At 48.9% G+C, this 20,290-nt stretch overlaps 1 long non-coding RNA gene across 2 annotated transcripts; it reads left to right on the plus strand.

The window, feature by feature from the left end:
* Window positions 1–200: 200 nt before the first annotated feature.
* On the plus strand, window positions 201–19,432 carry LOC311579115. Of its 2 annotated transcripts, none has more exons than XR_014773057.1 (4): window positions 201–282; window positions 9,849–10,188; window positions 16,319–16,517; window positions 19,304–19,432. It is a non-coding gene; the product is annotated as an uncharacterized lncRNA (long non-coding RNA). The 2 variants fall into 2 exon arrangements; XR_014773058.1 differs by having other exon boundaries at window positions 9,849–9,927.
* Window positions 19,433–20,290: the final 858 nt, after the last annotated feature.

Consider the following 20,290-nt stretch of genomic DNA (forward strand, 5'->3'; position numbering starts at 1 on the left):
AGAACAGCTACAGTAGGGCAGTGTCTTGCCTCCAGCTTCTGAGGAACCTACTGCCTCAGGAGATGGGGCATCCACAGGTGTAGCCTGTCAGGAGAATCCAAGGGCAGTAACGTCACTCACATCCACGACACTCCTCCTCTGTACCCAGTGTGTCTGTCTCCTTCTCTTCAACCTCATCTTCCTCTGTGGCAATAGATGCAAATGCTGAGGAACTTGGAGTCGGAGGCATTGGCTCCAGTCCGTCCCACGCACTGTCGTCACCCGGTTGCTATGAGACCTTAGGTAAGTTAGGTAACACTCTACCTAACTGTGTCCCCTGCCAAAATGAAGAACAGTACTGCAAGGGGGCTTAAGCACTGTGTTTTTGTTTTGTTTTGTTTTGTTTTTGAGACAGGATTTCTCTGCATAGCCTTAACTGTCTTGGAACTTGCTCTGTAGACCACAGTGGCCTCAAACTCAGAACTCAGATCCGCCTGCCTCTGCCTCCTGAGTGCTGGGATTAAAGGCGTGCGCCACCACTATCCTGAAAGCTCTGCTTCTTTTCTTTCCTTTCCTTCTTTCTTTCTTTCTTTTCTTTTTCTTTTTTTCTTTTTTTAAGGCAGGGTTTCTCTGTGTAGCCTTGGCTGTCCTAGACTCACTTTGTAGACCAGGCTGGCCTCGAACTCACAGTGATCCACCTGCCTCTGCCTCCTGAGTGCTGGGGTTAAAGGCCTGCATCACCGTCCCCAACCAATCTCAGCTTCTTCTTCTTCTTTAAATATTTATTTATTTATTATTTATACAGTATTTTGCATGTATGCATGCCTATATGCCAGAAAAGGGCACCAGATCTCATTACAGATGGCTGTGAGCCACCATGTGGTTGCCGGGAATTGAAGTCAGGACCTTTGGAAGAGCAGACAGTGCTCTTAACCTCTGAGCCATCTCTCCAGCCCCAAGTCTCAGCTTCTTGGGTACTGAGATTACAGACATGCAGCATCCTGCCTCTCAAAGTTTAGTGTGTGCAGGAATCACCTGGGATCTTAGAAAGCCCAGCTGGACTGGTGTAGCTGTCTGACATCTGTGGTTCCACTAGACCCACAGGTGATGCCCATGGACCACACCTGGAGTCACAGCTGTCCATGTTTATGTTCCTGTTACTGGAACTGAACCAGGAAGCTGGATGCTCAGCTCCCCAAACTCAATTCAAGCCATTGTGTGTTCCCTCCAATAAGATCAGTTTTGTCTTCCCAGCTCTGTGCTCACAGGTATCTCACCCACCACACAAATTCTTGTTAGATGCTGTGGGTGTGAACCAGACAGATAACCCCTAAAACAGAGAAGGAAAGATAAAGGTAGGCTGTGTTTGCACCCTTAGGTAGTGATGAGGTCATTTTATTTTATTTTATTTTATTTTCCCACTTTTTCGAGACAGGGTTTCTCTGTGTAGCCTTGGTTGTCCTGGACTCTCTTTGTAGACCAGGCTGGCCTTGAACTCACAGAGACCCATCCACCTGCCTCTGCCTCCCGAGTGATGGAATTACAGGTGTGCGCCACCACTGCCCGGCTAGACCCGGTCTTTGAGAGTGTATCAAGTTGTTGTTATGATGGAGTGCATCTTGTAGGTATCATTTAGGCAATCAGTTTCAACCCTTCCCCTAACCTTCCATGATTCCCCAGCCAGAAAAAGGGCAATTTCTATCTTTAGCTACTTGCACAAGCCTCAGGGCCCTTGCACAGAATTCAGGACCCAGATCATACTTTCCCCTACTTAGCAGCCTATCAGAAGGCTGTCTCTGCTGCCAGCATATTGCTCTTTGACATCACTTCCTCTTCTCTAGGAGTGGGTAGCATATCCGGTCTTACTAGGGGTGTGACCTCAAATAGCGCTGCATGGATCCTTACCTGGGGCTACCAAGATGGCAGCAGACCCTTGTTTAAAATGGCTGCCAACTACTAGTCCAGGATTTTTTTTTTCTGTGCTGACTCAACCCAGCTTATCTTTCCTCCTGGTACCGGAGCTACGAGATAAAGGTGGAGGTGAGAAAGAAAGGCTGATGTCATCCCTTGACCCCTAGTAGACCGTAAGTCCCTGGAGACAGGGACCTTATCTTCTTGTTCCCATGTCATCAGTACAAAAGACAGAGCTGGGCACCGAGGGGTCTTGATGTTTGGCACCTGTGTGAAAGAAGGTGACTTGAGTGCCTTTCTGCTTCCCTGAATGAATGATAGCAAAGGTAGCTTGCTCACATGGCCCTTGGGCAGGAGATCCGACTGGCATGGGCTATCCGTCCTGCAAAGGCCCTAGAGCCCCCTGGGGTGTAGCATCTGGGCAACCTTTCTCTCTTGCCCCTCTACGCTGGGTTGCAGAGCCACTCGGGAAGACGAGGTTTTCCTGCAGAGCGCTAGGTGAGCTGCAGAGCTGTAGAATGTCACTCAGAGCTTCCCATCGGGCCCCACCGAGCCATGGGAGGCCCTGGGAAGATATAAAGTGTGGTCCTCAGCAAGGAGGAGCCCTCCAGAGGGTGGCCATCTATTGTAGCAGAAACTCAACGTTGCATTTGGGTCGCTAACCTTGGGGCCTGGGACGAAAAAAGATGATGGGTTTGACCTATGTTGAATGAAGATTCTCTCTCATTATTAAACACACACACACACACACACACACACACACACACACACACACTCCAAAACAAAAACAAAGACTAGGGACAAACCCATGCTAAGATACTGAGGTTCTCCAGAACCTCAAGTGACAGCGTGTCGCACAGCTGGACACAGTCACAGAGAGGTGCTCACAAATGAACTTGTATCCTTGGGCAAGGAAGTACAGTGGCGCCTGTTCTGAAGCCTAACCATTGTCTCATGGGTCTTAAAGAAATAGATCAATGAGTGTGTTTTCCCTGCCTCCCGAGAGGACTGTCTGCTGGGAGAGGGTTCTAGAAGAGGCAGAAGTTAGAACAGGCCCTCACAAGGCCAGCTCTGAATTCAGGTGCTGCCATTAATACTATTGCTATTGACTCAACCTGAGGGTTTTTATCTGCTAATCTCTCTCTCTATATATATATATTAATTTGCCAGAAAATGCTGTCCACCCCAAGGGTGAAGGCCTGGCATGGTGGGGTGCATGCACCCACTGGGGCTATTATTACTCCCTTGTTCAATGCAAAGGCTGCTTCTCTCTGTTGGCATTAGGTGTTTTTTTGTATTAGGGCTTGACCTTACAGTCTCATGCACACTAGGAAGATGCTCCACCACTCAGCTACATCCCCAGCCCTGTTTTGTTTCTTCTTTGAGATGAGGGCTTTGCTGTGTCCTAGGCTGGCCCTGAACTTAACTTGTAGCCCAGTCTGGCCTTAAACTGGCGCCCTTATAGCCTCAGCCCATTCAAGGCTGGGATTACAGGCGTATATGATTGCACTCAGAGATGAGGTATAAATAACTGGCAGCGGCCCCAGATGATATTCAGCAACATGTCCTCCTGTAACTATTTCTAGCCATGGAAGCTGAGGCCACAAGGTACCTGTAACGTGATTAAAACCTCATAGAAAAGTAGTGGTAGGATGGAGGCTTGGGCTTTCCCCTCAAGGCCCCCCCAAGAACCTTAAGTCATAGTATTATGTGCCAGCCTGCCTACCTGAGGTGAGAACTGATGAGCAGGTTCCTCTTTTCTCTCTCTCTCTCTCTCTCTCTCTCTCTCTCTCTCTCTCTCTCTCTCTCTCTCCATTCTGGTGATATTTGAGGAGAGAGGGGGAGAAGACCAGATGGCTGAACTCACCTTGTGCCCACCTCAATCTCATCCTCTGCACTCAACAGCATCCCCCCCCCCCCCCCCCCCCGCCCAAACACAGATCTTTACCTTTCTAGGCCCACTCAGCCTGCTGAGTCCTGAGGCAATGCCTACCTGCTTGTCACAGTCAGCAGCCCTTCTTTGCTTACTTCTGGGTGGAGGGTGGGGGGAGATGAGGGGTGGGGGTGGGGTGTGAGGCACAGTTGGGGATATCAGTTCTAAGTGTGGTCCATGAAAACATAAGCCTGGGCCTACGTCTCAGCTCCGTTCTTCTCTAGCCGTGTGAGCCCAGGCAACTCCTCTGGCCTCAGTTTCCTTACTTGTGAAATTAACCTGGCTACCACAATTCCCCCAGATGCTCCCTGTGGAGATGGGGACAAGGCATGCATGCAGTGTGGTGCGGTGCTGGGCACTCATACGTTCTAATTGTCCCCATCACTAAATCTCTGGTACCCCACCTTCTGGGAGGACGCTTAGCTCACCTGAGAAACAGAGGGAAACAATATGTACGCTTGGCGGACTGTTATGGCAACCAGAGCCGAGGTGACATATGAAAATGCTTTGTAAACTGTTAAAGGTCTGAGTGTGAAATGTGGCTGACTCCTTGATAGCGCAGTGGTCAGAGGTGGTACCTTCCTGGAACAACACCTTCCCTAAATACACACCTGCCTGCGTGTTACTCTTAAACCGGCACATGTGAGCACGTGTAGGTATATGCACACACACGTGTGTGTATGTATATATATATATATATATATGCACACAGGAAAGCTTTCCCACAAACACATGCCCATATTAACATAGGCTCACACATGTACACAGACATCACCAACATGAAGCCTGTGTCAGGACACAGTTAAGTGATTTAACCCCAGCTAGTGTCCTAGGGAAGTTCTACTGTCCTCGTTCCAACAGACTGTTGCTGAGCCCTCCTGGCTACCTGGGCAAGCACTGGTAGGACAGAAAAATCTGAATGAGACTTGAACTTGGTTTTAAGAAGTTTAGCGGGGAACTGGAGAGATGGCTCAGTGGTTAAGAGCATTGTCTGCTCTTCCAGAGGTCCTGAGTTCAAGTCCCAGCAACCACATGGTGGCTCACAGCCATCTATGGTAGGATCTGATACCCTCTTCTGGCATGCAGGTGTAAATGCAGATAGAGTACTCACATAAAATAAATCCTTAAAAAAAAAAAAGCTTAGCAAGGAGAAAGGTGAGCGCAAGTTATTCTAAACAGGCAGGTGACACCAAATCATAGGAATATGAAGCTAGGAAGAGAGGATGTTTGGGCTTGGAGTTCCTCCTGGAAACATTTGAGCTAGGCTTTGAAAGACAGGCAGTGTCTTTGCTTGGGCGCTATAACAAAACGCCACAGGCTTAGGTTTCAAACAGTAAAGATCTTATAGTTCCACTGGCATAAATTCCGAGGTCAAGGTGTTGGTAGCTGTTCACTTGGAAGGTTTCTGTCCTTGGCTGTGTGTGTGCTGTGTGTGTGTGCTGTGTGTCGTGTCTCTGCTCATGGCTCATGTTATCTGCGACCTCCATTTCCTTCTCTTTTAAAAGGCTTGTGTATTTATTTAAATTTTGTGTTTGTGTGTATGTGTGTGCCACTTGTTTGGGGGTTCCTGCATTGGACCCCTCAGTGGTGGATGGGAGCCATTTAACATGGGTGCTTCATACTAAACGTGGGTCCCTCCTAAGTGTAGTACACACTCTTGACTGGTGACTTCTGCTTTCTCTTCTGTGAGGACACTAGTACACTGTGTTAGGACCTTGCACACAAACCTATTTTGCCTTTGTTACTTCCTTAAAGGCCTGGCCTGCCAAGGTAGCCCCATCTAGGGAATTAGGACTTCAACAACAACCCTGTAGTAGTCAGCGTGTTTTCATTTGACATTTGTTTAATGGCGAAGACAGTCATTGTAGAATGTCAGGAGCAGGAACCATGTAGAGATGACCATTTCTGTCCGGTCTCACTATACCTTCAAGATGGAGTTTGCGCTCTGAGGTACCTGCTGGCCTGTGGCCTGACATTTTCATGTAACAAACGCATCTAGAACTTTTCTCATTGCCATTGAGCATTCTCGTACTGTGTGATGGGAGGTGTGGTTATGAGCGTATGAGAGGGGAGGCTATAACCCCAAGGGGGTAGTTGTCCTTACATGCTGTCTTAGTTATTTTTCTATTGCTGTGACAAAATGCCACGACCGTGACAACTTATTGTTTTGTTTTTCCGAGACAGGGTTTCTCTGTGTAGCCTTGGAAGTTCTAGACTTGCTTTGTAGACCAGGCTGGCCTCGGACACACAGCGATCCGCCTGCCTCTGCCTCCCCAAGACAATTTATGAAAGAAAGCATTTAATTTGAGACTCGCATTTACAGAGGGCAGGAGAGACTATGACCATCAAGGGAGGAGCATGGCGGCAGGAGGGCAGGATTCGTGCTACAGCAGTGGCTGAAAGCTTACATGTTGAAATAACAACCATAAAGTGTGTGTGTGACACACACACACACACACACACACACACACACACACAGAGAGAGAGAGAGAGAGAGAGAGAGAGAGAGAGAGAGAGAGAGACAGATAGACAGACAGAGACAGAGAGAGACAGAGAAACAGAGAACAAACTAGCTGGGTATAGCATGGGCTTTTGACACTTCAAAGCCCACCCCCAGTGACACACCTCCTCTACAAAGACCACTCCTCCTAATCCTTCCCAAACAGTTCCACCAACTGTGGAGCAAACTTTCAGGCATACAGGCCTATGGGGGCCGTTCTCATTCAAACCGCCGCACATGCCAGGAAATGGGGACCAATCAGCTGAGTTCTCAGAATCAAGCAGATCACACTTATAAGTACATAAGTTTGGGGAGGTTGAGAGGAAGCAGACCGTGGAGGCTCCTGGTTCTAAGAAGTCCTGAGATGTCCCGAGAATGAGCTGGCTTCATACTTTATGTCTGACTAATTAGAGTCTCAACTAGATCTTGCAAAGCCACTGACATTCCACATATGACTCTGGAGAGTGAGGCTGGACTTGATGAAGGCATCATGGCTTCAACAGCAGCGCTGCCGCCACCACTGTGTGTGTGTGTGTGTGTGTGTGTGTGTGTGTGTGTGTACTCATGTGTGTGTGCACATGTGTGTGGAGGCCAGAGGTCACATTGAGTGCCAGTCTTCAGGTGCTTTGGTCCACTTTGTTTTCAAGACAGGCTCTCTCATTGAATCTGGAACTCACCCATAAGGTTAGGCTGGTTGAATAGCAAGCTGCAGAGATCTATCCATCTCTACTTTCCTAGTGCTAGGATGCCAAGGACATGCCACCATGCCTGGTATTTTTTTTTTTAACATGGGTTCTGGGGGATCAAACTCAGATACTTGTGCTTGTTAAGCAAGCACTTTTCCAACCGAGCCATCCCCCACCCTCAGCATGCTGCCGCTGTCACCACACTAGATGTGACAGTAGTTACTGCTTTTCCATCTTGCACTGCCTCCTCACTCTCCACCACTCCTCCTGGGCGGAGGTGAAATCTTTGGTAAACACAGTGAAAGAGACGGGACTGCAATGGTTAACACAGGTTGTCAATATCACAAGATCTAGATACGGGGATGAGATTAGCCCCTGGGTACTTCTAGATTAGGTTAATGGATGGGGGGGAGGGTCTGCTAGAAATGTGTGGTACCATGGGCTGGGGAGCCTGTCTGGATAAAAAGGGTGGATGCAGGCTGAGACTAAGCAGCCATTCCAGACTTCAGATGCAGATGTAACTGACCAAGCCCCTGCTGCTACCCTAAGTGGAAATAAATCCTTGATTCCTTAAGTGGCGTTTGTTGGGTGTTTTTATTATTACAGCAACCAGAAAGTAACAGGGACTTTATGAGTGAGGGCTTTTCTTGTGAAACACTTGGAAAGATCCCACAGGGCAGCTCAAGCGGAGCCAGGAGAGCTTTTTAGGGAGTCAAGAATTAGGTGAGGGGGCGGGCACGCATGAGAATGTTCATTCTTCACGCGCTGTGGGTGATGCAGAGAGCCGTTGGGTCGGAAAAATGTGCTTAACTTGTTCCACAGTGGAGCCTTCCAGGTTGTGCTCATAGAGCTGGGGGGGGGGAGGGGAGGGGCAGGGTGGTTAATCAGGCTTCTTGTGCCCCATTGTGCGGAATAGGAAATGCTATATGAGAGAAAAGGAGGTGTAGGGTGGGCAGATGGCTCAGGGGAAAAGACAATAGTCCTGAAAGCTTGGAGACCTGAGTAGGGTCCCTGTGACCCACATGAAGCTGGAGAGAGAAAACGGAGTCAACCTCCACACATGCGCCAGTGGCATGCGCGTGGCCATACTCTCTCATACATGCATGTGTGCAGGCGCGCACACCATAATAATTAAAAGTTTAAAAGGAAGCGTAAAGAAGTCAGCTACAATGTCATTTCTAAATGACCCATTCATTTTCAAGGGAGTCAGAGTTACAGGCACATGGAGGGCTCTTTTTTGTTTTTTAAAGATTTCTTTATTATTATGTATACAATGTTCTGCCTGTATGTACACTCACACTCCTGAAGAGGACCCCAGATCTCATTATAGATGGTTGTGAGCCACCATGTGCTTGCTGGGAATTGAACTCAGGACCTTTGGAAGAACAGTCAGTGCTCCTAACCTCTGAGCCATCCCTCCAGTTTTCAGGGGAACCTGACTACCATTTCAAAAGCTGTAGGAGTCTTGCAACCTTAAACTTTAGTTATTTATTTATTTTTGGCCAGGCCTGGTGGTATATGTCCTCTAATCCCAGCACGCAGGAGGCAGGCAGAGGCAAGTAGATCTCTGTGAGTTTTAGGCCAGCCTGGTCTACATAGTAAGGTCCAGACCAGCCAGGGCTACATAATGAGACCCTGCTTCAAACAAACAAACAAACAAACAAACAAAACCTAAAACAGAATAAAAACATTTAATTACATCTGTCTGTCTATCTGTCTGTCTGTCTACCATTTACTACCTACCTACGTACTATGTGTGTCTGTGTGTGTCTCTCCATGTGCATACTTGCCACAGTGTGCTTGTAGAGATCAGAAGGCGACAAGCTTTGGGAGTCAAGTCCTCTCAACCCACCAGATTGGTCCGAGACCTTACATTCAGGGTCTCAGGCTTGGCAATGTGCACTGTTAGCCAGTGAGCTATCTGGCTGGTCCATCGCAGTCCTTTCTGTTGAACAAATGCATCAAAGTGAGGGGATGGATTTATTTTAACCAAGAGTAGCTAGGAACATCGATGAATATTCACGAGCCTACATATGGCCCAGATGACCAAGATATATATGCTTTTGGACTTCTTCCTTTTTTTTTTTTTTTTTTCATGTGGAGTGGCTCTTCTCCCCGAGCTGCAGCTGGGAGGAAAGAGAGAGAGGCCACCTTCTGTAGCCCCCTTCTGAGATGCTTGAGTTGATGATAGCTTGGGTTGCGGAGTTGATTTCATCAGCTGCCATTATAAGGAGAAATAGCAGGCCTGCCAGGTTCAGTCTACTGGCAGAAGCCAAAGAGGAGGAAGAGAGGGTGACTTATTAACCGTGTACAAGGGCCTCCTAGTGAGTTTTGTTTGGTGGCAATGCTATCCTTTGAATTTCCGGAGATTGCAGGACTGTGAGGCCTCCTTCTGGCAAGGGCCTTTTCTTAAAAAAAAAATATTTTATTTAATTTTAATTTATGTGTGTTGGTGTGAGGGTGTCAGAATCTTGGAGTTACAGACAGTTGTGAGCTGGCGTGTGGGTGCTGAGAATTGAACCCGGGTCCTTTGGAAGAGCAGGCAGTGCTCTTAACCACTGAGCCATCTCTCCAGCCTCGGGCAAGGGCCTTTAACAGGCTCCCTCCCCTCACGCGGTGGGTATGAAGAGGGTTATGTAAATGACTGCCATTTTCAGAAGCCACCAGCCAGCCCCCACCCCCAGCTTTGGTGAGGATACTGGGAAAGTTAACCCAGGAAGAATGCGATTCAAGCCATGCAAATCCGATTAAGATCCCTTGCTCTGCATAAATTTCCCGCACCGTGATTTTAAGTCGGCAGTCTCTCCAGCATTTTTTACTAGTTGTTTCCCCTTCACAGGGTATGCTGCGCGCTCACCTCTGTAGGAGGCACCTTCGGCCAGGTGTCCCTAAGGCTGGCACATGCCCTCTCATTCTATGTGAGTACTTTGGGGGTCTTTCTTCCTTACCCTCCATGTCTGCCGAGAGTCATGCTGCCCAGGAAAGGGGCACCCACATCCCAGAAGTCCCTCAGCCTGGCTGGCAGCTCCCCACGCTCAAATCGGTCTTTGCAAGAGAAGGTTTGTGAGCGCCAAATCACTGCTAAGCGGAGAACCGGAGAGCCAGAGTGACAAGTGACACATATGAGGAGGAAACAGGATGATGACAGGCCCAGTGCTGGTGAGGTGCCCAGAGTGAAGGTGACTGTCAGGACACCCTTGCAGCTTTTAGTAATGAAATCTTCTGCTCCCATCAAATACTTAAAGTAAGAGGTCAGTTCCACTCCACGGCAAAACTTAACTGTCAAATGATGGAGAGTGAGACCTGAGTGAGAGGCAAAGTGTGGTGGTTTAATGACAATGGTCCCCATAGGCTCGTAGATTTGAATACTTGTACATCAGGGAGTGGCACTATTTGAAAGGATTAGGAGGTGTGGCCTTGTTGGAGGAAGTGTGCTATTGGGGGTGGGCTTTGTGGTTTCCGCAAGCCTATTGCAAGCCCAGTCTCTCTCTCTCTCTCTCTCTCTCTCTCTCTCTCTCTCTCTCTCTCTCTCTCTCTCTCCTTTCCTGCTGTCTGTGGATCCAGATGTAGAACCCTCAGTACTTCTGCAGCACCACATTGACCTGTGTGCCGCCTTGTTTCCCGCCATGATGATAATGGACTAAACCTTTGAAACTGTAAGCCAGCCCCAGTTAGATGCTTTCCTTTATCTGAGTTGCCGTGGTTATGCTAGCCAAGACACAAAGGTACAATGTCCTCCAAGTTTGTCATGGGCAGCTGGAACCAAACCCCTTTACTCTTCTAGTTCTGTTTCAGGGCTTACCCATCTTTCACTGCTTTTCTTTTTATGGTACTGGGGTCAGAATTCAGGGTCCTGCACAAAGCACTCTGCCACTAAACTGCTTCCTCCATTCCCTCGTTATTGAAGAACACTGGTTCTTGAAAGACAACTCTAAATTCTGGAGGCAGGTGGCCCAGGCTATAACCACTTGGTGTCTACACTTATATTGATTGATCCATTCATCCATCCATCCATCCATCCACCCATCCATCCATCCACCTATCCATCCACCTATCCATCCATCCACCCATCCATTTATTCATCATTTATCCTTCCATCCATCCATTATCCATCTATTTACCCATCCATCCATCCATCCATCCATTTATCCATCTACTTATTATTTATCCATCCATCCATCCTATCCATTATCCATCTATTTACCCATCCATCCACCCATCCATCCATCCTTTTATCCATCTACTTATTATTCATCCATCCATCCATCCATCCATCCATTTATCTATGATCAACCCATCCATCCATCTGCCACCCACTCACCCATCCACTCTTCCATCAGACAGTTTCCCAGATTTTGTTCTCTAATATATAATGTATATTCATCACTGGGGCAAGGATTGAGACTGATAAAAAAAAAATTTCCCCATCCCTGCCATGAGTGAGGTTATGAGGAAATGTTTTGGTCAGGGCCACATCTTTGGGTAGAAGACACAAATAGGGAACATCTCTCTGTAGTTGGAAGCAGAAGTTTGACAAAGTGGTTGGTTGCATCTCAACATCAGGGTAACTATTCATCTATTTGTAGTTGTTCATATCCAGACAGATTATCATCAGCAAGTGATGAGGCCCAGTGTCTCTCAAAGGCGAGCCAGGACCACTTTTCAGCCACAACTCTGCACTCATGACCTTCACACTTCCCAGCCCCCCTTGGAACATGGGGAATGGGTACCGAAGTAAATACACAGCATGACTGTTCACTATGGTTCTTAGTCGATGGGGAGCTTTTCCCTCAGCTTGATGATGTCATCAGAGCCAATGCCGCTGGAGTTACAGAAGACCCCTATGGTTTTTTTGTTGTTGTTGTTTTGTTTTTTCCCTGCTGGTTTCTTAGTCTGGTTTCCCTGGAACTGTGTTGCAAGGAAAGCAGGGTGGGGGCATTCCTGAGTTCTTCGTACAGTTGAAATGCTAGCTCAGCCATACTGAGAACCAGGGGCTGGTTGGTCCAGTTGGTTAGCATAATGCTGGGGCTGGTGTCTTCATAAAGGCTGCTGGAATAGGCTGCCACTCTCCCTTCCTAGAGGGCATCATCACAAGGCTATATGGTGGAATGTTAGAATGGCAGGGCTTTGATTTTCTTCTAACAGCACAAATTTTTTTTTTCTGATCCAGATTTTTTTTTTTTTTAAAGACAAGGTTTATCTGTGTGTAGCCTGGAACTCTGTAGACCATACTGGCTTCAAGCTCATAGAGAATCTGCCTGCCTCTGCCTCGTGAGTGCTGAGTTAAAGGTATGCACCACCGGTGCCCGGTGATGCAGTGATTGCTAATGGCCTCAGTCTAGGACCATCAGAACCCAGCTATGTGGAGGCAGTCACGAAATACCAGCGAAAACGCAACTGTACAAGTGTTGTTTTGATTCTATTACATCAGCTGCTGATTTGTAGGATTTCCCCCTTCCTGGACCCAAGAAAGAGAAGGAGAAGTGAGAGCGAGAGGGGAGAGTTCTCTTACAGTACCTCTCGCCTTGAAGACAACAACCAAAACCCCCTTTGGGTTTGAGGAGTGCTCAGGACTTTTCTGTAGCCTGCTCCCATCCACAGCCTTTCTCATTTGGGCCTTAGAGCTCCCCCAGGTGGGAGGTAGACCCGCACGCCTGAAGAGGGCATCAGATCGCATTGTAGACGGTTATCAGTCACCATGTGGTTGCTGGGAATTGAACTCAGGACCTCTGGAAGAACAGCCAGAAGCGCTCCTAATCTCTGAGCCATCTCTCCAGCCTACAAATTTTATGTTTTGTTTTGTTTTTAACTTACAATTTCCCAGACAGGAATATTCCTAGGGCTGCAAGAGAGGGTTCAGGAAGGATGGAATGGTGTTGTCATTCCGGGGAGATGCTGAGGTTTCTGAGATCCTTCCTGGCTGGATAGATTGTCCATATCTGAGACAGAAAGATCAGTCAGGACACAGGGGGCTGAGTCAGTCCAGAAGAGATTCTGGGTGGATGGAGAAGTTCGGTTTCCTGAGCCCAGAGGCACCACCATCTGCTCTTTCTTCCTAGCCATGAGACTCTGTTGGGATATTTCAGACCCCAAGAGCAGTGGTATTGTCTGCCACCAAGATAGGGTCATTGTTCCTCAGGCCCAGCGAACACGCTTCTAGCTTTTTGTTGTCCACATTTTTATTTGTTTGTTTTGTTTTGAGACAAAGTTCTGAAGTCCAGAAAGCTGAGGTGACCTTCAACTCCAGACCCCCCTGCCTCTACTTTTCAAGAGCATGGCTCATGAGCACGTGCCACTCCACGTGATTCTAGCTGTTGCTTTCCCAGTCATCACTGGCGTGTACGTCAGGCTAGTGAGGTAGAAAAAAAAAATGGAGGCCAGGCGTGGTGGCGCACGCCTCCCTTTAATCCCAGCATTCGGGAGGCAGAGGCAGGCGGATCACTGTGAGTTCGAGGCCAGCCTGGTCTACAAAGCGAGTTCAGGACAGCCAAGGCTACACAGAGAAACCCTGTCTCAAAAAACCAAAAAAACCAAAACAAACAAACAAACAAAAAAAATGGAGGCAGCCAAGATGGGGACAGCTTTTGTTCAAAGACTTCAGGATTCTGGTGCAGACAGGGACACAGACTCAACACAAGGGCTTCCCAGAGGGGTCGGGAGAGTGCTAGGCAGGACCAACATGGTCACAGGGTTGCACATTGGATCACTGAGGCCAAGTCTCAACCTAGCCTCCCCTAGTCCAGGACCCTTTGCTTTGCACTGGAAATGAGTGTTCAGGATTAAAACAATGTGGGAGTCTGGGGGGGGGGTGTCCTGGGGGAGGGAGGGAGGGAGGGATCAGTGACAAGAGTGAGTTTTTATACATTCCAGTGTCACTGTTTGGGAAAGACTGTGGTGTGGCCTAGCTGTATTGAGACTAAGGGCCTCTGACATGGATTGTAGATGGGGACTGGCTGGGAAGGAGACATCTTGGTGGCTTTTTCTGGCTTCCTGCGGCCTCAGGCTTGGTTGGGGTTTGGAGACTTAGGGCTGGAGGAGGAGCCAGAGGCCCAGGTGGCTAAGAAGAGAAGGATGCCGGATGCTCTGCTGGACAGAGATCAAATGCAGGGCCTGTTGGTGCTTGTTTGTTAAACTCTATTTTATTTGGGGTATTGAAGCCTCTGCCTCCTTTCCTCCAACCCCTTAACCCTGCGTATGAGAAAGAATGTTAGTGGGGAGAGGGGCACGGACCGCTTTACTTCTTCCAGAAGTTTAGGGTCAATTGGGTTCTTTTGGGGCAATACCAATCTCTGTCAACAGCAAATGCAGCAAGCAGCCATCCGTCTACGGTCTCTCCAAACTGCTACACACCACTCTCTCTCTCTAGGCTTTTTCTGTTTCTCTTCCTCAGAGTCCCAGGCCACACCCCTCTCCATGCCACACAAGGCAGGACCAGGCAGGCCATTAGCAGCTGGCAAAGATCACTCCCTCTGCAGGGGGCAGTCATCAGCTGTGGACATACTAAAGCCCAAACTAAAAACCCCACACTCCAGATTAAAACAAAAACATGTTTATGTCACATGACACAGTTTACAAGGAAACTAACACTTCCACTACAGGTGCCATTTGGCATTCAATCAGGACTAAGAAACGCTACAGAGGTATGGTGCCTTCTCTCCCATCAAGGCCCAGTTCTAAGAACTCTGTTCTCCCTACCCCCAGCCCCCACCCCCCAGGCCTTTTCGCTTAGGAATGCTTATTCTCCTAATTCCTGGCCAGGCTCACAGGACCACACATGTACTAGCCACCCAGAGTTTTCATTCATTTCTTCAGTCTTTAAGATGCTACTTTCTAAGGGCTGGGCCCAGGGCTCCTCCTGAGGCCCTGAGTTTACTCCTTTCTTTGGCTCTGGGATGCTGTCAGCAAGTCCCAAGTGCGTAGAATGGAAGGCAAAGGGTCCATCTCTGAAGCTTGAATGACAGACTGTCTGTTCTTTCTGTGCTGGAGAAGAGGAAAGGGGCCAGGTAAGAGGTGGGAGGGAGGCCGGGTGGTGGTGGCGGCGGCGCACGCCTTTAATTCCAGCACTCGGGAGGCAGAGGCAGGTGGATCGATGTGAGTTCGAGGCCAGCCTGGTCTACAAAGCGAGTCCAGGACAGCCAAGGCTACACAGAGAAACCCTGTCTCGGAAAAACGGGGGGAAAAAAAAGAGGTGGAGGGAGCTCTCACGGGAAACTCCTTCCCAAGGCTCTGGAGAGCCTATTAGAAATGTCCCTGCCTTAAATGCAGGATATTTACTTGTCTCTTATGGGTTATCAGTACCTGGGGGTTTCATCTTTAGAACTGGGATCAAACTACACACTACCACCACCACCACATACCCCCCACCCCCTGCCACCACCCCGCCCCCTCTACACTCTGGCTCTGGGCTGACTCTTTAAAAAGAAAAAAAATTTTTTTTTTTTTCCGACACAGTTTTTCTGTGTAGCCTTGGCTGTCCCAGACTCACTTTTGTAGACCAGGCTGGCCTTGAACTCACAGCGATCTGCCTGCTTCTGCCTCCCAAGTGCTGGGATTACAGGCATGTGCCACCATGCCTGGCTTTTTCTGAGCTGACTCTTAATTGAGTTTTGCTGTTGCCAGATGCTTCCATCGTGTGTGTGTGTGTGTGTGTGTGTGTGTGTGTGTGTGTTCCGCACACGTGCTGTTTTTTGAGACCGAGTTTCTCTGTGTATCCCTCGCTGTCGTAGAATTCGCTCTGTAGACTAGGCTGTCCTCACACTCAAAGAGATCCACCTGTCTCTGTCTCCTGAGTGTTGGGATCAAAGATCTATATGACACGCCTAGTTTAAGAGTGGGGGAATTCACACAAAATGATAGGCTATCTCCGCCCACGAAATGAGCCAATCCAAACCAACTTAGAATATATAAACACAGATTTTTGGGGGGCGGCTCTGGGGTGGGTTCACCAGTCCCACAGGATGGAGCCAGGGAAGTCGCCATGCTGAGGGAGACAGAAAGGGCCGGGCGGGGGTAGGGGACGGCAAGGAGAACCACATGGACTCTCACACCAAAATGCCTGGATTATATAGGAAAGAGCTTCCAGGGGAGCAGCCCTGCCCGTGGCCTAGAAAGTTCAGGGCAGAGGGTGGGGTATGCTAGGCGCGCCCTGTAATAGGTAGGGACTGAGGGATGGTGGGAGAACCCGGGGATCCAGGTCCGCTTTGGTTAAATGGGTGCCTCAGCCGCTTGCCCGGGGTCCGAATCCCAAGAAAAGTAATTCATTCTGCTTGACTCATGGAGCTCAGTTATTTTGTTTCTCTCCCAATGCAGTTGGTGCTAGTGAAGGCATCCGAACATCCAGGCCAGGGCTGCCTCGACCATCAACACAATGCCATCTTCAGAACCAGACGTTAATGTGTGCAGGCAGGCTCGCTGGACACATAAAGAGTGGCCATGTCCATCCAAGCGGAGATCTTCACCCAATCATAAACAGGGGTGGCGTTTCTCACCTCACTCAGATGGGACCCAGGTAACTATGGGAGAGGCCACCAGGACAGGTTCTCAACTGCTCAGGGACCCGAGGTAGACCCAATACCGACCTGGGCCAGCTCTATACCACAGCGTCACCAATCCCTGTATGGCACTTCACACAAGGCTTAAGAGCATTTGCGTAAGGCGAGGTTACCCACTTGAGTCAGTTAGCCCAGGGGCTTTGCCCTTTCCTCCTCAGTCTCAGGCTAGGTGGAGTTGGATTTTGTCCGAGCTCCCTGAGGCCAGTTCTTGCCAAGCTCCTGTAGAGGGCGCTGGAGGCCAAGCAGAGGAGACGTTGCCAATCTGCCCAGATTGACGCTTCCAGGCGACTATAAACCGGTTCTTTATTGGTTCTCTCCTTACTGCTGTCAGAGAAAAGGACGCAGTCCTGATGCTTGTAAGCCTTTCCTCATGCCATTCTCCCTTTGCTCCTCCTCCTCCTCCTCCTCCTCCTCCTCCTCCTCCTCCTCCTCCCCCTTCCTCCTCCTCCTCCTCCTCTTTCTTCTCATCCTTAGATTTAGAGAGGGTCTCACTCTGTAGCCCACGCTGCCCTGAAACTCAGTATGTAGCCCAGGCTGGCTTAAAACTCAGCAATCCTCTGGCCTCGGCTTCCAAGTGCTGAAATCACAAGTGGGAGCCGGCAGGCCAGGCTTGCTTTCCTTTCTTGATCCTAATGAAGCAAATGACCTGGTTTGCTGCAGGCTACCAGGCTTCCATGTGTGCTCCAACTATCCCGAAGGCAGGGCGTTCCAGTTGCATTGATCTAGAACAACTTAGACCAGAGCAGTTGATATTGTAAGCAAGGGGATCTCCCCGCCCCACTCACTTTAACCTTTTTTTGCGTTCTAGTCTGGATTTCTATAGCAAAAGACAGACTAACAAGAAAAAAAAAATCAGGCAAACATTGAAAAGTTTTGTAGGACAATAGAACCTTATGAGGAATGAAGACTGTATGCCAGGGCGTGCTGTAAAGAAATTGTCGACCTGACCACTCCATTAAAGGAAAGGTTGTTTGTTGTTGTTGTTACTTTTTTGAGACAGGGTTTCTCTGTGTTAGCCTTGGCTGTCCTGGACTCACTTTGTAGACCAGGCTGGCCTCGAACTCACAGCGATCCGCCTGCCTCTGCCTCCCAATGTTGGGATTAAAGGCGTGCGCCACTACGCCCGGCTAGGGAAAGTTTTTTTTGTTTTTTTTTAAATTGTGACTAAGAGAGAGAAAATCTCCAGAGGCATCTAGAAGAGTTCGGAGAAGAGAGAAAGAGAGCTGTATTGGACATGGCCAGTGCTAGAGAGCAGAGAATGAAGATTAGTGAGACCTGCAAGAGATTGCGGCATGAGGGTGGGGGGGACAGCCTTGCCATTATGTGGAGAACAAATGGGCATCTGGGAGGAGGGGAGCCTGGGGAGGTGAGGAGAGACCGCGTGTAGCATAGAGGCTTTAAAACAAGGAAATCTCGTGAGTAGGGACTGAGGGAACCAGGAGGCCAGCATGGGCTTTGATACTCAACCGCAGGTATATGTCAATGGAGAGCCACGCCCCCTTCGGTCAGTGGCGGAAACGCTGTGCCACAAGTCCCGCAAGGAATGCTGGCTTGTACCTAACGGCCAGCGAACCCTCTATAGCCCAGCTTGAGCCCATTTCTGGATACATGGGATCTCTGAGATCTAAGACCCTAAGAAACAGTTACACCTGAGCATGTGTGTAGTAAGTCAATGGAGCGTGCAAAGACTTCCACATCCCACAGGGCAAGGGGATCGATCTGAGGGCAGAAGAAGCAAAGCTGGGGTGGGGTGGGGTAGGGGTAGGGGGTGGGCAAGGTGGCAGGCCTGTTTAATCCCTCCCAATGTCTCTCTTTGGGACAAGGATGTTCCTTTACTTCTTGGGCCAAAGGGAGGGCAACCTCTCAGAGCAGTCTCAAGAAGAGGAATTTGGAAAGTCCTTTTCTCAAATTCAAATATTCAGTACTTTGGGGACACCAGGTTTAGTCCAGTAGTGTCATAACAGGAAGCGGGGTGGCATGCAGGCAGATGGGGTGCAGGAGAAGCCGCTGAGAGCTCTCCGTCTGGATCAGCAGGTAGCAGGGGGCCTGGCTTGAGCTACTTAAACCTCAAACAACCCCCCCCCCCAGTGACATACTTCCTTCGACGAGGCCACGCCCACTCCAACAAGGCCACACCCACTCCAACAAGGCCACACCCACTCCAACAAGGCACATCTCCTAATAGCGCCACTCCCTATGGGTCTATGGGGGCCATTTCTGTTTAAACCACCACACACTCCCTAGTGGAGGGGTAGGGAGGGTCATGGGACCCTCGTCTGGGCACCCAGCTGTTTCCTACTACCTGTCATAAGCCACCTGCCTTAATTGCTCGTGCCTGCTGGTTAAAGGCTTTCCAGGGGTGGCCAGGTGTGGGGAGGGGCACTCACACCCATATCAGTAACCCCCTGCTCCATACTGAAACCTAGTAAACTCATTGGTTCCCCAGAGTGAACTTTGGCAGATGTGTGCCTTGATTTGTTGTTGGGGCCTTAGGAGAAGGGAATTGTTAGCAACACACTCTTACTCTTTTTTAAAAATTTATTTAAACATTTTTAGAATTAGATAAGTTATGGCAAAGGGTGGATGGCTTTTCAATTATGTACTTTATTATTACTATGTGTGCATAGTGTTGTTTGTTTTGTTTTTGAGATGGGGTGAGGGGTGGGGTGTTGTCTCACTGTGTAGCCCTGTCCTGGAACTCACAAAAATTTACCTGCTTTGCCTCCTGGGTACTGGATTAAAGGTGTGTGCTATTTCACTTGGATATAGGAAAACTTTGTGGAGTCATCTCTTCCATCTTTTCATGGATTCCGGGGGTTGAATTCAGAAGGCCAGGCTTACCTGGTAAGTACCTTTATTTACATCTTAATAGTCTGGTTGATGGCTTTTGCTTGTTTGAGACAGACTATCATGTAGCCCAGGCTGGCCTCAGCCTGAGTGCCTAGCCAAGGATGACCTTGGACTTCTTATCCTCCTGACCTTACATCCTAAGTGCTTGACAGCATGCATGCGCTACCATGCCTGGCTAGGGGTAGGGCTTTGAGGAATTTCAAAGACGGGAGGGGAGTGTGCTTTTATTCTGAGATATCCCAGTAAGTGGGATATCCTTCAGCCAGAGCCAGGTAAGAATTCAGCATTCAACATAGGTCTTAGGATCTTGGACAAATTATTTGACCTGACTGAACCTTGATGTCTCTATCTGCACAATGGGGATATTTGCAGTCCACACCATGCTGAAGTACAGGTAAGGTTCCATTAGATAAAGCATGAGAAGCAAGCCGGGGTGTGGTGGCACACACGCTTTTAATCCCAGCACTTGGGAGGCAGAGGTAGGTGGGTCTCTGAGTTCGAGGGAGGCCAGCCTGGTCTACAAATCGAGCCCAGGACAGCCAAGGCTACACAGAGAAACCATGTCTTGGAAAAAAACCATAACAAACAAACAACAACAAAGCGTTTGGGCTGAGACTAGCACCTGCAGGGGTCCAACGGCAATGTGAAAGATAGAAACATCCCCTTTCTCTACCCCCAAGCTGATCGCCCGTCCCGCTAACCTGACGCTGCTCAAAAGTGTGTCATAGTCACGGCTTTCGTTGGTGGCAGGCAGCTACATCGGTGATGCTTGAGGAAGACGTTTCCTGAGTTTTCTCAGGAGCTCTGTTTTGAACTGTCACCATCATCGTCCTCGTTTGATTTTTCTGTTGCTGTGGTAAAACTCTCTGAACAAAATAGT

Source organism: Acomys minous, assembly GCF_964271855.1.
Source record: "Acomys minous genome assembly, chromosome: 12".
NCBI classification, from domain to species: domain Eukaryota; kingdom Metazoa; phylum Chordata; class Mammalia; order Rodentia; family Muridae; genus Acomys; species Acomys minous.